This window comes from Canis lupus, chromosome 12 (genome assembly GCF_048164855.1).
Source record: "Canis lupus baileyi chromosome 12, mCanLup2.hap1, whole genome shotgun sequence".
Classification (NCBI taxonomy): domain Eukaryota; kingdom Metazoa; phylum Chordata; class Mammalia; order Carnivora; family Canidae; genus Canis; species Canis lupus.
In genome coordinates this window covers 51,317,449-51,330,348 of record NC_132849.1, presented here as the reverse complement: position 1 = coordinate 51,330,348, position 12,900 = coordinate 51,317,449, and positions in this window count along the sequence as shown.

The following is a 12,900-nucleotide window of genomic DNA, read 5'->3' as shown; positions in this document are numbered from 1 at the left end:
TATAATAATCCATGGATACCATCCATATTACAAAGTAAACAGTTTGGGCAATATCAGGCCTAAGATTAGTCAACACAGATGTACCTCGTTGAGATAACAGAGGAGGGTTGTGTAGAAAGGGAAAGACTCAGGTTTTCCATTGTCTCCATCTGCCACTTGAATCAGCTTGCTGTTTTCATTTTCTACTGCCATATGACAAATCCCGACTCATTTAATGGCTTAAAACAATGTCAATTTATTATCTCACAGTTCCGCAAAACAGAAATCTAGATAGGTTCATTTGGGTCCTCTGCTCAGGGTCTCCTAAGGCTGAAATCAAGGTGTTAGCCAGGCTGGGCTCTTATCTGGAAGTTCTGGGGAAAAATCTACTTCCAAGCCCATTCATGTTGTTGGCAGAATCTAGTATCTTGTGATTGTGGGACTGAAGTCCAAGTTGTTGGATTTTGGTCAAGGGTTACTCTCAGCTCCTGGAGGCCATTCTCAGATTCTTGCCCCACGTTTTCCATCTCATTAATGGAGAACCTGACTTGGTTGAATTTTTCTCATGTTTTGAATCTTGCTGCCTTTTTCTTATGTTACTAGACAGAAAACTCTGTTTTTAAAGAATTCACATGATTAGATTTTGCCTACCCGGATAATCTCCTTTTCAATTAACTCAGAGTCAACTGGTAAGTAACCTTAATTATAGCTACAAAATCCCTTTTCCATATACAATAACATAATCATGGGAGTAATGTCCCATTGTATTCACAGGGAAGGGACTTATTCAAGGATGAGGGTGGGTTTTTTTGTTTTTTCTTTTGTGGACAAACCATCTTAGACTATTGCCTACAACATTCATTTAACTGACTTGACCTTAGTGAGCTTTCAATTTTGAACTAAATGAATAAAATCTAGGTTTGCAAATTGATGATCACCATCATCTATTTCTGGGGATATGGGCTAACTAGGGCTGCTCTTGGCACTTCATTTAAAGACATTTCCTATTTTTTGAGAGTATGAGGCTGGGAAAAGTAATATATAAAGCATTGTTTGAGCCTATTTCTAAGTTCCTTGGATTCATGTCTTTGGACATTTTTGGAGGAGTGGTGGGCACTTCTCTATAGATTTTTGAGGCTGGCATGGAACAGACTTGGAAGCACCTTGACACCTAAATAGGGAGTTTATATACTCAATTTGGGTTTTTTTTTTTTGAATAATCCTAAAAAATAAATGTGATGATAAAGTACTTTATGTTTCTTTGCTCCTTCCTATAGACATGGAAGCATCGCTTATGAATGAATATACTTTAAAGTATATATGAGTTATCAGTGTTAGTTTTGGAGTAAAACCTCTGTTTAAGCTGGGACACCTGCACCCCGATGTTTATAGCAGCAATGTCCACAATAGACAAACTGTGGAAGGAGCCTCGGTGTCCATCAAAAGATGAATGGATAAAGAAGATGTGGTTTATGTATATAATGGAATATTACTCAGCCATTAGAAATGATAAATACCCACCATTTGCTTCGATGTGGATGGACCTGGAGGGTATTATGCTGAGTGAAATAAGTCAATCAGAAAAGGACAAACATTATATTGTCTCATTCATTTTGGGAATATAAAAATTAGTGAAAGGAAATAAAGGGAAAGGAGAGAAAATGCGTGAAAATATCAGTGAGGGTGACAAAACATAAGAGACACCTAACTCTGGGAAATGAACAAGGGGTAGTAGAAGGGGAGGTGGGTGGGGGGTTGGGGTGACTGGGTGATGGGCCCTGAGGGGGCACTTGGCGGGATGAGCACTGGGTATTATGCTATATGTTGGCAAATTGAACTCCAATAAAAAAGTAAAAATAAATAAAAAATTAAAAAACAAAACAAAACCAAAAACCTCTGTTTAAGATCCAGACCTGCTATTCACTACTTGGTTAATCTCAGATAAGTTCTTAATGTCTCTAAGCCTTGTTTTTCACATTTATAAAATGGACCTGTAACACCTAGTTTCAGGGTGTTTTAGGGAGAAATATATGGGCAATACATGTAGCATGTTTGACTAAGAGTACCCGGTTCTGTGGCTAAGTCATGCATAATATTTTGCAGACATTCTCATCAGGAAGTGCAGTCTGTTTCCTATTCCTTGAATTCAGGTCTGCCTGCAAAGTGCTTTATCTTATATAATGCTGGGGCAGTAACATTGTATAAGTGCCAAAACCCAGGTCTTCAAAGGTTTGCAGTGACTACTTTTTTTTTTTTTTCCTTTTTGAGATACAAATGCCATAGGAATGGTTTGAAATCTTTATGAATTAAGAGACACTTTACACATTTCATACTATTTACTACTTTTCAACTACCATGCAGAGTAAAGCAAATTGTCCAAAGTCACAAAATAGACAATTGGTAGAACCAAGATTCTCAGTCCTACCTGTCTAATGCTTCAGTGACTAACTGCTTAATTGTACTTCCTCTTGAGGGAGCTTCTCCAATACCCAGGTTAACTACACCTCAATCTGAAATCCTATGCAGTTAATAAAATAGTCTGGAGAATGAGTCTTCATATTTGTAAATATAAACCTTATCAGTTGAGACCATGTCTTTACAGGTCTGAGAGCATGATTAAGGAGCAGCTTATCATATCAACCCTATTCATAGTATATATGGAGAGTACTCTTGCTGAAAGCTGATAAATGGAAATTCCTTATTCAAAATATTGACTGGAGGCCAATGTGCATATTTACTAGGTTCTACCTAGATGACTTTTAAAGTCAGCCTTCCACCTATGCAGGTCATGGCTGCATCATACATTGTTCTGAGAAGGCTCTTCAGAGAGGAGAGTGTGTCATTCAGAATTACTAGGGAAGAATAAGTTGTTTTTCAAGTTCATATTTCTTGGATCAGTCCATCTTGATTACCCACATGACTCAGGGGTTACCATGAATTCAAATGGCCAGAGAAATCTTTCTGTGGGACACTGGAATGGAATATGTCCGAAGGATTGGGAAAGAATTAAAAGAAAAGAAGAATTCTTGTACTTTAGAAAATAAGTTTTAAAGGTTATCCTGGAGGAGTCTTAAAGGTAAAAATACTCTATAAAACATAAGGCCTTGAAAAATAAAAGTGCCACTTAGTTGTGTAGATTAGGGCTTTGGGTTTCAATCTTTTCATCTGTAAAATAGGAATTAGATGCATATATACATCTCACAATTGTGCTGTAAAACTTGAATGAAATCATGCAAGTCAAAGCACAGAGCATAGTTCACAGTCAGTTCTTAATAACACATGCCTCCAAGACAACTTCCATTTAAAAATCTGCATGTCGAACAGGGAGGAAAGGTCAATTGGAAGATGGCCAAAGGGCCTGAAAATCAGGCAGGCAAAGTAGAAATTGGTGACCACTTTCTTATAAAGGCAAAGGAGCTTGGTATCCCTGTGAAATCAGGGTCTTGCTTTTTTAAAGAAAATCATGAGGAGTTTTTTCCACTTTTCATTTGGCTTAGGCAAAGTGGGCCATGCTCACCTTTTTTTCTCCATCCTGCCTTCAACACTCACTTTCCTAAGTAAAGTTAACAAATGATCCCATTTCTCCCATTAGTAACAGCCATTAGCAGGAATGTTCGACACTCACCAGCATTAACCGAACCCTAATTAGCCAAATACTGCCTGCCACCCCCTTACAATGCACACCTTTCTTTCCCCATGCCTGCCATGGCTCTCCTAAAGGAAACATTTGGAAAACTCCCCTCCTTAGCCCACTCTCCCTCACATCATTAATCAGCTTGCTATGCCTCATCCAAGGGAAAAAAAAAATTATCCAGTTTCCTGCTGCATGCCGGTCAGATGAACCAAGTGCTAAATAGGACTTCAGTATGTGCCCTCCTTATGTTGAGGGCACGTAACTGCTGCACCTGGAACTCCTGTGTGTTAAGGAGGACGTATTTTGGATTTCACAGCAGCCGTCTGAGCTGTCTGGTTCTGTGTGATATTCTGATGCTTCTGTTTTCCAGAGTCAAGTTTTGAGTAGAACAAAGCAGGGAAATGCCTCCTGGCCTTCAGGACTTTATCAGCTTGCTCAGAAAACCCAAAATCTGAGAGGGACTGTAGGGACTGACGGGCTTTCTCTATTAGGTATCAAAAAAAAGAAAGAAGAAAGAAAAAGAAAGAAGAAAGAAAGAAAGAAAGAAAGAAAGAAAGAAAGAAAGAAAGAAAGAAAGAAAGAAGAAAGAAAGAAAAGAAAGAAAGAGAGAAAGAGAGAGAAAGAGAGAGAAGAAAGAAAGAAAGAAAGAAAGAAAGAAAGAAAGAAAGAAAGAAAGAAAGAAAGAAAACAACAAAGGGGATGGCTGAATGGCTGAAACACCTACTAATACACACACTCATCACACTGTCCCTGCATTGTCCTCAGGTTATTTCATGTGTGGAGATGATGTGGTTTTTGGAGTAATGTTGTTGGGACTTGGAGCTGACTGCCAGAAAGAATTCTTGAGAGGCCTTCGGTGCAAAAAGGTGGTTTCATTAAAGCATGGGAATAGGACCCATGGGCAGAAAGAGCTGCTGCCACAAAATTGTGAGGAGCAACTGATTATATACTTTGGGGTTGGGGAAAGAAAGGGTAGGAGAGGTCCCCCAGGGGTTTTCACATGCTAAAGAAGACTCAAGGGATCCTGGAGGCTTTGCTCTTGTCAAACCAAGTTATTTTACCCTCTTGCAAGACATTACATGTAGGACAGTTGGGGATTTTCTGGAGGAAACTTGTACTCTGCCTGGCTCAAATATTTGTCAATGGGCAGCAGGTTTATAAGCACATCTAATGTTATCTGTGTTTCCTTCTGCCTTTGTTTCCCACATCAGAGACGGCAGGCAGTCCCAGGTGCTTCATTTCCAGCCACCAGGAGCTCCCAAGCAAGCATGCTTACCTCAGTGAGACAGGCAACACATTGCTGAGAAAACAAACAGCTTTGTCATCTGCAGGCTTAGCGTTGAACATTAGTGCTGCCACTGCCCAAGCGCCTCTGTGAGTTGCTTAACCCCACAGCCTGTTTCTTCCTTTGTGAAATAGGAATGATAATTATACTGACCTCCTAGAGAGACAGGAAATGCAGAACGTGGAGGGTGAAGCACAGTGCCTGGCACAGAGCAGGCACTCAGTAACCATCCCCTTTCCAGGGACCCTGACTCCTTACTCACCTGCATAAACAAATTTCAGGGGCTCTGGAAGGATTTTATCTGGACCGTGTGACCACCTAGAGAGGATCTTGCCCTGAACTTCAGTGCCCCATGAACAGGAGACTAGGAGGCTTGTCTCTCTGTTTCCTTTTGGCTTGTTTTTGATTTGGGGTCTGTGTGATTTCCTGGTGAGAAAATATGTGTGTTTGCTATTTAAGGAACAAACAGCTTGTTTCTAGAGGTCCTCTGCTCCCCCTCCCCCTTGGTATTATTGCAAAATATAGATCAGTGACAAATGTCCCTTGGTGCATCACAGCTCAGAGTAGAGTCCTGAGTCCACTCCAGCTTGCATTTGGTATTTTTGGTAATGCATATGGACAAAATTGGTGTTTGTGACATTTTTTGGTTTTTGGTTTTTTTTAGTTAGTCCCCTCTGCTGGCCACTTCCTCCTCCCCATTAAAACAAAAAGCTTGCTTCTATTCCTGTGTTCTTATTCCTGTCACTGGTAAGACCATCCTTCCAGTAGCTCAGGTAAAATCTGTCCTGCCTCTTACTCTCTGTCATATTAGGTCAGGTCACTTCTTAGCATCTTTTAGCGGGATTTCCTTAATATCTTCAAGACCAGCCACACCCCCAAATGCATGTTCACTGTCATACTCTATTCCCTTCCACACCATTCTGTGCAGCCTCCACCCTAAGCACTCTGGTTTATAATTATTTTTCTTTTCCACTAGTCTGTGATAAACCTTGGGGGACAGGGCCTGTGAATTAATCATCTCTGTATCTCCACTGCCTTGTACAGTGTTTGAAGTAAATGTTTCCTGGATGAATTAAAAAATGAGTGTCAAGGCATTGTGTCCCCTGGAAAGACTTTCAATGTCAGAGGTCAGGCTAGCATTTGAGGAGGTGGTTTTTGTGATCCTATAATTAGATCCCAATTCTATTTCCACCAACATGAGGCTTGAATGACTTTGTACCTATTTGGGGTTTTCCAACTCTCAGCCAGATGTCCTCAGTGATTAATTAGTCTACTTGATAGCCTGACAGAGACTATTCTAAGTAAACAGAGGTGTCATTGCTGCCTGATGATCAGTGTGATGATTCAACATTTCCATAATTGGATTTATTCTCTTCCTCTAATATCTTTTCTTCATTCTGTGTTTCTTATGCTGGTGAGCTCTGTTACCTGAGCAGGAGCACAAGAGGCATACAAAGCTTCTCTGAGCTCTGCTATCCAGCCATTTATTTGGTCAGTTTTACTGATTCAACTTTCACAATATCTCTTGAACCTGTCCCCTCCTCTGGTTTCAGCCCTCATCACTTCTGACAGGAACTTCTGAACTAAGTTCACTGATTTCCTCAAGCAGAGGCGACTACTTCTAATTTTGGGTCACCACTATGCCAGTAAATATCTCTACCAGCACAAGGTGTTCATGAAGTTGTTTAAATTCTTGCTATTGTACTGTGAACTGATTGAGAACCAGAATTAGGTTCATTGAGTAAATGCATGATATAGTTGATTTCAAAGTAATTTGAAATTTACAGATAAGTAAATACTAAAAGCAACTCTTGAATTCCCTTTATTCAGATTCACTGACTATTTATATTTTATCCCGTTTACTTCTCTTTCTCTTTCTTCCTCACTCTTCCTGGATAGATAGATGATAGATAGATAGATAGATAGATAGATAGATAGATAGATAGATGATAGATAGAGGTTTTTTTGATGATTTGGGAGTTGGATAAACTGTGCCCCTTATACCCCTAAATATTTCAGTGTGCATTTACTAATATAGGATGTTCTCTTGCATAACTACAATGTAGTTATTAAAATCAGAAAAATTAACATTGATATAATAATATTATCTAATCCTGGGCTTCTATTCCTATCTGGCAACTGACAGCATAATGTCTCTTATAGTTATTGGTTTTCTTGTCTAGGATCTAACCCAGGATCACATGTTACACATTAGTTTATATGTATCTTTAATCTTGTATCTCTGGTACCATTCTTCAGACTTTCTATGTTGTTCTGTTTTTGACTCTGCATTTTGAAAATTATTAGCAAAATATTCTTTAAAATGCTCCTCAGTTTGGGTTTTTCTGACAGTTCCTTATCATTAGAATCAGGATACTTATTCTTGAAATAATGTCATTGAAGCAATATTGTGTCCTCCTCAGTGCATCTCATTAGGAGGATCACAATGTCAGTTTTTCCTAATATTGATGATTTTAGTTTGAAGATTTGGTTGAATTTGTGTCTTCCAGGTCTCTTATGACTTTGAGTATATAAAGATCTTATGGATATTTGAAGCATTTATGTACATGAACATTTTTATAGTTATGAGAAAACCACAAGCTTGATATGTTTTAATGTACAAATAGACCTTACAATAATCCTTTTATATGCATAGGTATCTGTGAAATAAGTATTCAACTAAAATCCCATTACTTATATTCCTATGGAAGGAGTCAATTCTTTATAATTTTTTACTCTGCTTTAAAAATAGCCTCAAGGGGGAGGGTATGTAACCCAGAATTATATTCCTCTTTTACTAAGGGAGACAAGAAAATTTTGAAACTACCAAGCTAGTGGCAACTCTTACCAGATTCAGACGCTCCTTGGTGCTGCTATATCATCATGTATATCCCTCTGTTATCAAACATATTACATGACACTTTGTCATTTTTATGTTTTCTCCTCTACAACATTTTGATTCTGTTTTGTACTGTGATGCATGATACTGTCCTGCTTCATCATGGTCCTCAATAAATGTTTCCAAATGAATGAAGGATGGGTGATTAACTTCTGAAGTGGATAGCTTTCCCTTCTTTTAGGGTTTGTATAACCCATTCACTGCTGGACCTGATCTTATAATGTGATACTGTGGGATGGGAAAAAAGGGACATACATACATTTCTGAAATGGATCAGCAAGGTAGCAGGTGGATTATAAGCAAAAACATAATATTGAGAAACTGCTAGGTGCCAAATGACTGCTTTATGTGTTTATCTTATTTTAGCCCCTACAGCCTAACTCTGTGATAAAGGAAATTGTATTTCACTTTGTAGGTTCAAGTTTCACAGAAGCTAAGTAACTTTCTGAGAAAGTAAAGGAACCAAATCTAAACTCTTGTTGGTCTGACTCCAAAATGTGAACTTTTTTTGCTACGTGATTCTGTCCACCACTGCTTGGATGCTCTCAGAGCTATGCTAGTTGGGGAAATCAAGAGGAACAGAGCTGAAAAGTTAGCTACCAATGAAGTTCTTTTGGGAAACATTGCCAAAAGAAGTCAACTTAGTGAGTAAATATAGTAGTGAATACAAACAGCTTGCTGTATTGGGGAGGAAGTATGACATATCTGGTGAGACAGTAACCTTCTAAAAAAAATTTCAGTTAATAGAGTATATGGTATTTGAGATATTTCAGATACCATCCAGCAATATGAACTCATTTTACAGATGAGGAAACCAAGGCCTAGAAAGAAGAAAGGATTTACCTAAAGCCACATGGTATTGATGATATAACCAGAGCCAACACTTTTTGTGTTCTGTCTTTTCTTATTATATCCAACTAATCAGTCCATGCTATTCATCTGCTTCAATTCTACAACAAAGCACTCAATTAGAATTAGCTTTGTAACAAGCATCCACCAGGCACTAGAGATCCAAAGGAAGAAAAATCTGGGATAAACAAAACATTTGCCTTTGTCTCTCTGTGTCTCTCTCTTTCTCTCAGTCTCTGTCTGTCTGTCCAATGGATGACCTCTTTCCCAAGTGCAGAGGTCAGAACATACCTGTGCATGAACATGACCCCATCGTGTTTTGTGCCCATTACCGTGCATGTGTTCCAAAGCTCAATGTCATGTTATGCAGTGCCCACTGATAAATAGTAGGCAGAGAATGGACGAGAGTGATGATAAAGAGAGAGAAATTGTCCAGATGTTAGTAGCTCATAATGTTTTAATTTAGAGCAGTGCTTTTCCCCAATGCCATCACCAAAGGTTTGTCTTTGGTTTATTTGTGTTATCACAACAGTGACGATGGAGTTAAATGAAGCCTTTGAAAAGAGGATTTTTGCTTGTTTCATTTATATTCTACTGTTCTTTCATTAAACATTTCTAAATATCCACGGGGCCCGATTCTTACAAAAATAAATCAGATAAACCTAGGGTTCTTGCCAAGTCAAATATCTACAGTTTCTTGCAATTATGTAATTTCCAACTCTGCGGCAGTAACTATTGCTGATAAGTCAATCGTCATAAAGAGAAATGTTCCAGACCAATCTTTATTAGTGTGTCCTTCACTGATATATGCAAAGTCTTTTTTTTTTAAAGCAGAGCTGTACTTTTTTTTGTCCCTAGTGAATAGCTTCTCATCATAACAATTTATATCTGGATAATGTCATAGTAAAATGTAAAAGTGGTAAATTAAAACCCATGAAATTAGGTTCTGCTGTTATTAATAAAAACTGCTCTGGTTTTCACCATTTTGTTATGATGGCACTGTCTTATAATGCAGCTTTGTAGAAATGTATTTCTGGCATCTCAAGTTGATTTGGCCCAGACAAAAGCAATATTTAGAAGGTTACTCTGTGGAACTTCTCTAGGAAAAGGAACTTGAGAGTCATGTGCTAATTTAAATACCTCTTTAATGTTGAGGTTAAACACATTATTGATCAGGAAAGGCTTTTTTTTTTTTTTTTTTTGGAGAGAAGGGCTATGTTATTCTGTAGGAGTGGTGGAAAATAAACAAACTGAAAATACCAGCATGCTATTTTTCCCCCAAATAACATATCTGCTCAGTGCAGATATACACTGTTTAAATTACTTAGATTAAAATAAAAGCATTATTTTCAAGTCATCATTTCTGCCCCCAGTTTGAGGAGACTCCTTAGAGACTGATTCTCCTCTGTAGCTAGAGCTTACATGCTTTGAACTTGCTTTTATTGGGGTCACTACAGTTTGTAGAATTCTTTGCTTACATGAACTTATTCATTTCCTGCAATAGGCTTAGGAGATTGGCATGGTTTCATTCCTGTGTTTTAGATGAGGAAGCTGACACACACACATTAGGCAAAGTTCCTTTCAGTCCTGGCAAGTAGAAGCCCAGGGACTCAGCCAGGTTTTCTCTCTCTTGACTGCTCCCCACCCCAACACTGTAGTGAAGGAAGGAAGTGGTCCTTTCATTATGCACATCAACAGAGTTTTATTTTCCTGATAAAGATATATAGTAGGTTAACCCCACTTTTATTTCTGTGAAGGGAAAGCAGCCTGATAGAGTCATCTTACTTTAGATGCTATCCATTCATATTACAGAGTGATAATCAAGGTGAATTAAAGATTCTTTCCCACCTCACATGGATTCAGGGAGGAAGAAGCAAACTGGTGGGTGCCTGTGTCAATGAGGAGCTTAGACATTTAGGTTCTCTAAGAGCAGCATTGATTTGAAAATGATTATTAGAAGTGTTCTGTTGATGTAGAACACTTCAATGTCTAATGTCAGTGTCTTCAATATCAATGTCCTTTCAATGTTTTAAGAATTTTCAAAGCCAGCTGGTTGCTGTCCTTTATGGAAAAATGCCTCTTTTTTGCCAATATCAGTGAAAAAAAGATTGGAAAGATGGGAAGAGAACTTACTCTTAATAGCTAGGAATGATTTCTTTCAGCATTCTACTTCTTTCTCTATAGAGCTACTGGAATGGACAGCCACAGGACATTTGGAGACAATCAGCCTAGATAGGTAAGAAAATTTCAACTGAGAAGCCAGATTGGGTGAAGAGGACTGGAAACAGAGTGTCACAGGGTCTTAAGACAAGTGACATAAAACTAAAATATATAGTATTACAGAGGATAGAGCTAAAAAGAAAATATGCTACACACACATGAGGATCACATTGACTTTGCAGCAAAATGCGAAATTCACACACATATATACAAATAATTTTGAAAGCAAATGATATTTAAGTTACAAAAATTAGGACACAAAAAGTATGAGTTTTATTTTTTGGTTTGCATTCAATCAGCCTTGGGCTAATAGTATAGATTTTAAACTTTTGGACATTGGTGCTTATCCTCCTCACTTTGTGTCTACTGGACAATTATAGGTGAACAGGACATTGCAGGGTGAATAAATATATGATTGCAGGGTGATAAATGTATAATTTATTAGCTTGAGTCTTATAGTCATTTTTGTGATTGAATAGCAGGAATTAATCATGCTGTTGTCTACTTGTCTACTTGTCATTTTCTTCACTAGGCTGTAAAACCTGCTTGCTGGGATGGGGTAGATCTCAGAGAATTGAGGAGAGGGCAGATTACCCAGGGAGGAGCCTGCAGCTGCCCTTCTGAATCCCAGTTGGCATGGTGGGTAATCTAGTTAAAAGCTCAGAGAGCAGAACTTGTCCTCTTTGGAGGCCCTCTGCTGGATTCCTTCCTACTCCTGCTGATGTGGTTCTCAGAGTTCTTCCTCTGAAGATCTTCCTTTAAAACAACTTTCCTGGAAGTAATGCGCCAAACAATGGGTAGAAATCTTTTGGGGTTTGGGATCAGCACTTAATAAAGGATCCAGAAAGCCACCTAGGTACCAAAGTCTTTTCGGAGATTGAGTTCTTATCTATATGTGAGATAGAGAGGATTTGAATAACTACATCTTTTGCTCTATATCTGTATTTATTATTCATACAATTAAACAACAGCCACAGGATAATAATGAATCAGTTGTCCTTCTTGTCCTTGCTCAGGCTCCATTTTACTGTGGTCATAATATATGGTAACCATCTCTGGAGTAAGAAGGAAGCCAGACAATGTCTTTCTTATTTATTCCAGTGATGATAGATTTTGCTCTGGCTGTTGCATGATACAGCAGCACAGATGGGTAGCTCTCAGGGTGTGGGAAGGATTGCCAGAACCTACATATTCCATTTAGTACTAGTTGGGAAATGAGGACATTTGGATTCCCTGCTGCTCTTGTTTTATCTGGAACTTGCAACAGGAATGAGGATGGGGAGAAGTTGGCAAAGGCAATTATAGTGCAGTATACACGGCAAGTTTTGCAAGCATGGAATCTGTTCAGGTGTCCTTCCTAGGAGTGTTTCCTTCTGAATTAGAAAGCTCTAGTTTTCATTTGATGACTGCTTTCTGGTTAAATCGATTGTTCTACCCTTACTGGAACTAGAATAATGGATATTCAGGGAGACAACGTGGCTTTCTGAAATGACTTCATAAACAGCATTGCCAGATTGAGCAAATAAAAATTCAGGGTGGCCAATTATATTGTTATTCTAGATAAATAATGAATAATTTTTAGCATGAGTATGTTCCAAATATTGCATGGACTCTCAAATATTGCAAAGGACATACTTCTAATAAAAAAAGTTGTTTATCTGAAATTCAAATTTAATTGAACATGCTGTATTTTATCTGGCAACCCTAATCACATATAATTAAATGTCAAAGGATGCCTGAGTGGCTCAGTGGGTTGCATGTCCGACTCTTGATTTCAGCTCAAGGCATGATCTTGGGGTTGTGGGATTGAGCCTTGCATCAAATTGCATTCAGCATGGAATCTGCTGGAGATTTTCTCTCTCCCTCTCCTTCTGTCCCTCCTATTCATGCTTTCTCAATAAAATAAAATAAAATAAAATCTTTAAAATAAGTCAAAATTGCTTTTGCTCATAGGCAATAATCAATTCGATCACTGATTAGTTTTTTTTCTAGAATCAATAGGTATATTAGATATTTATCCTCATCTTTTTAGGT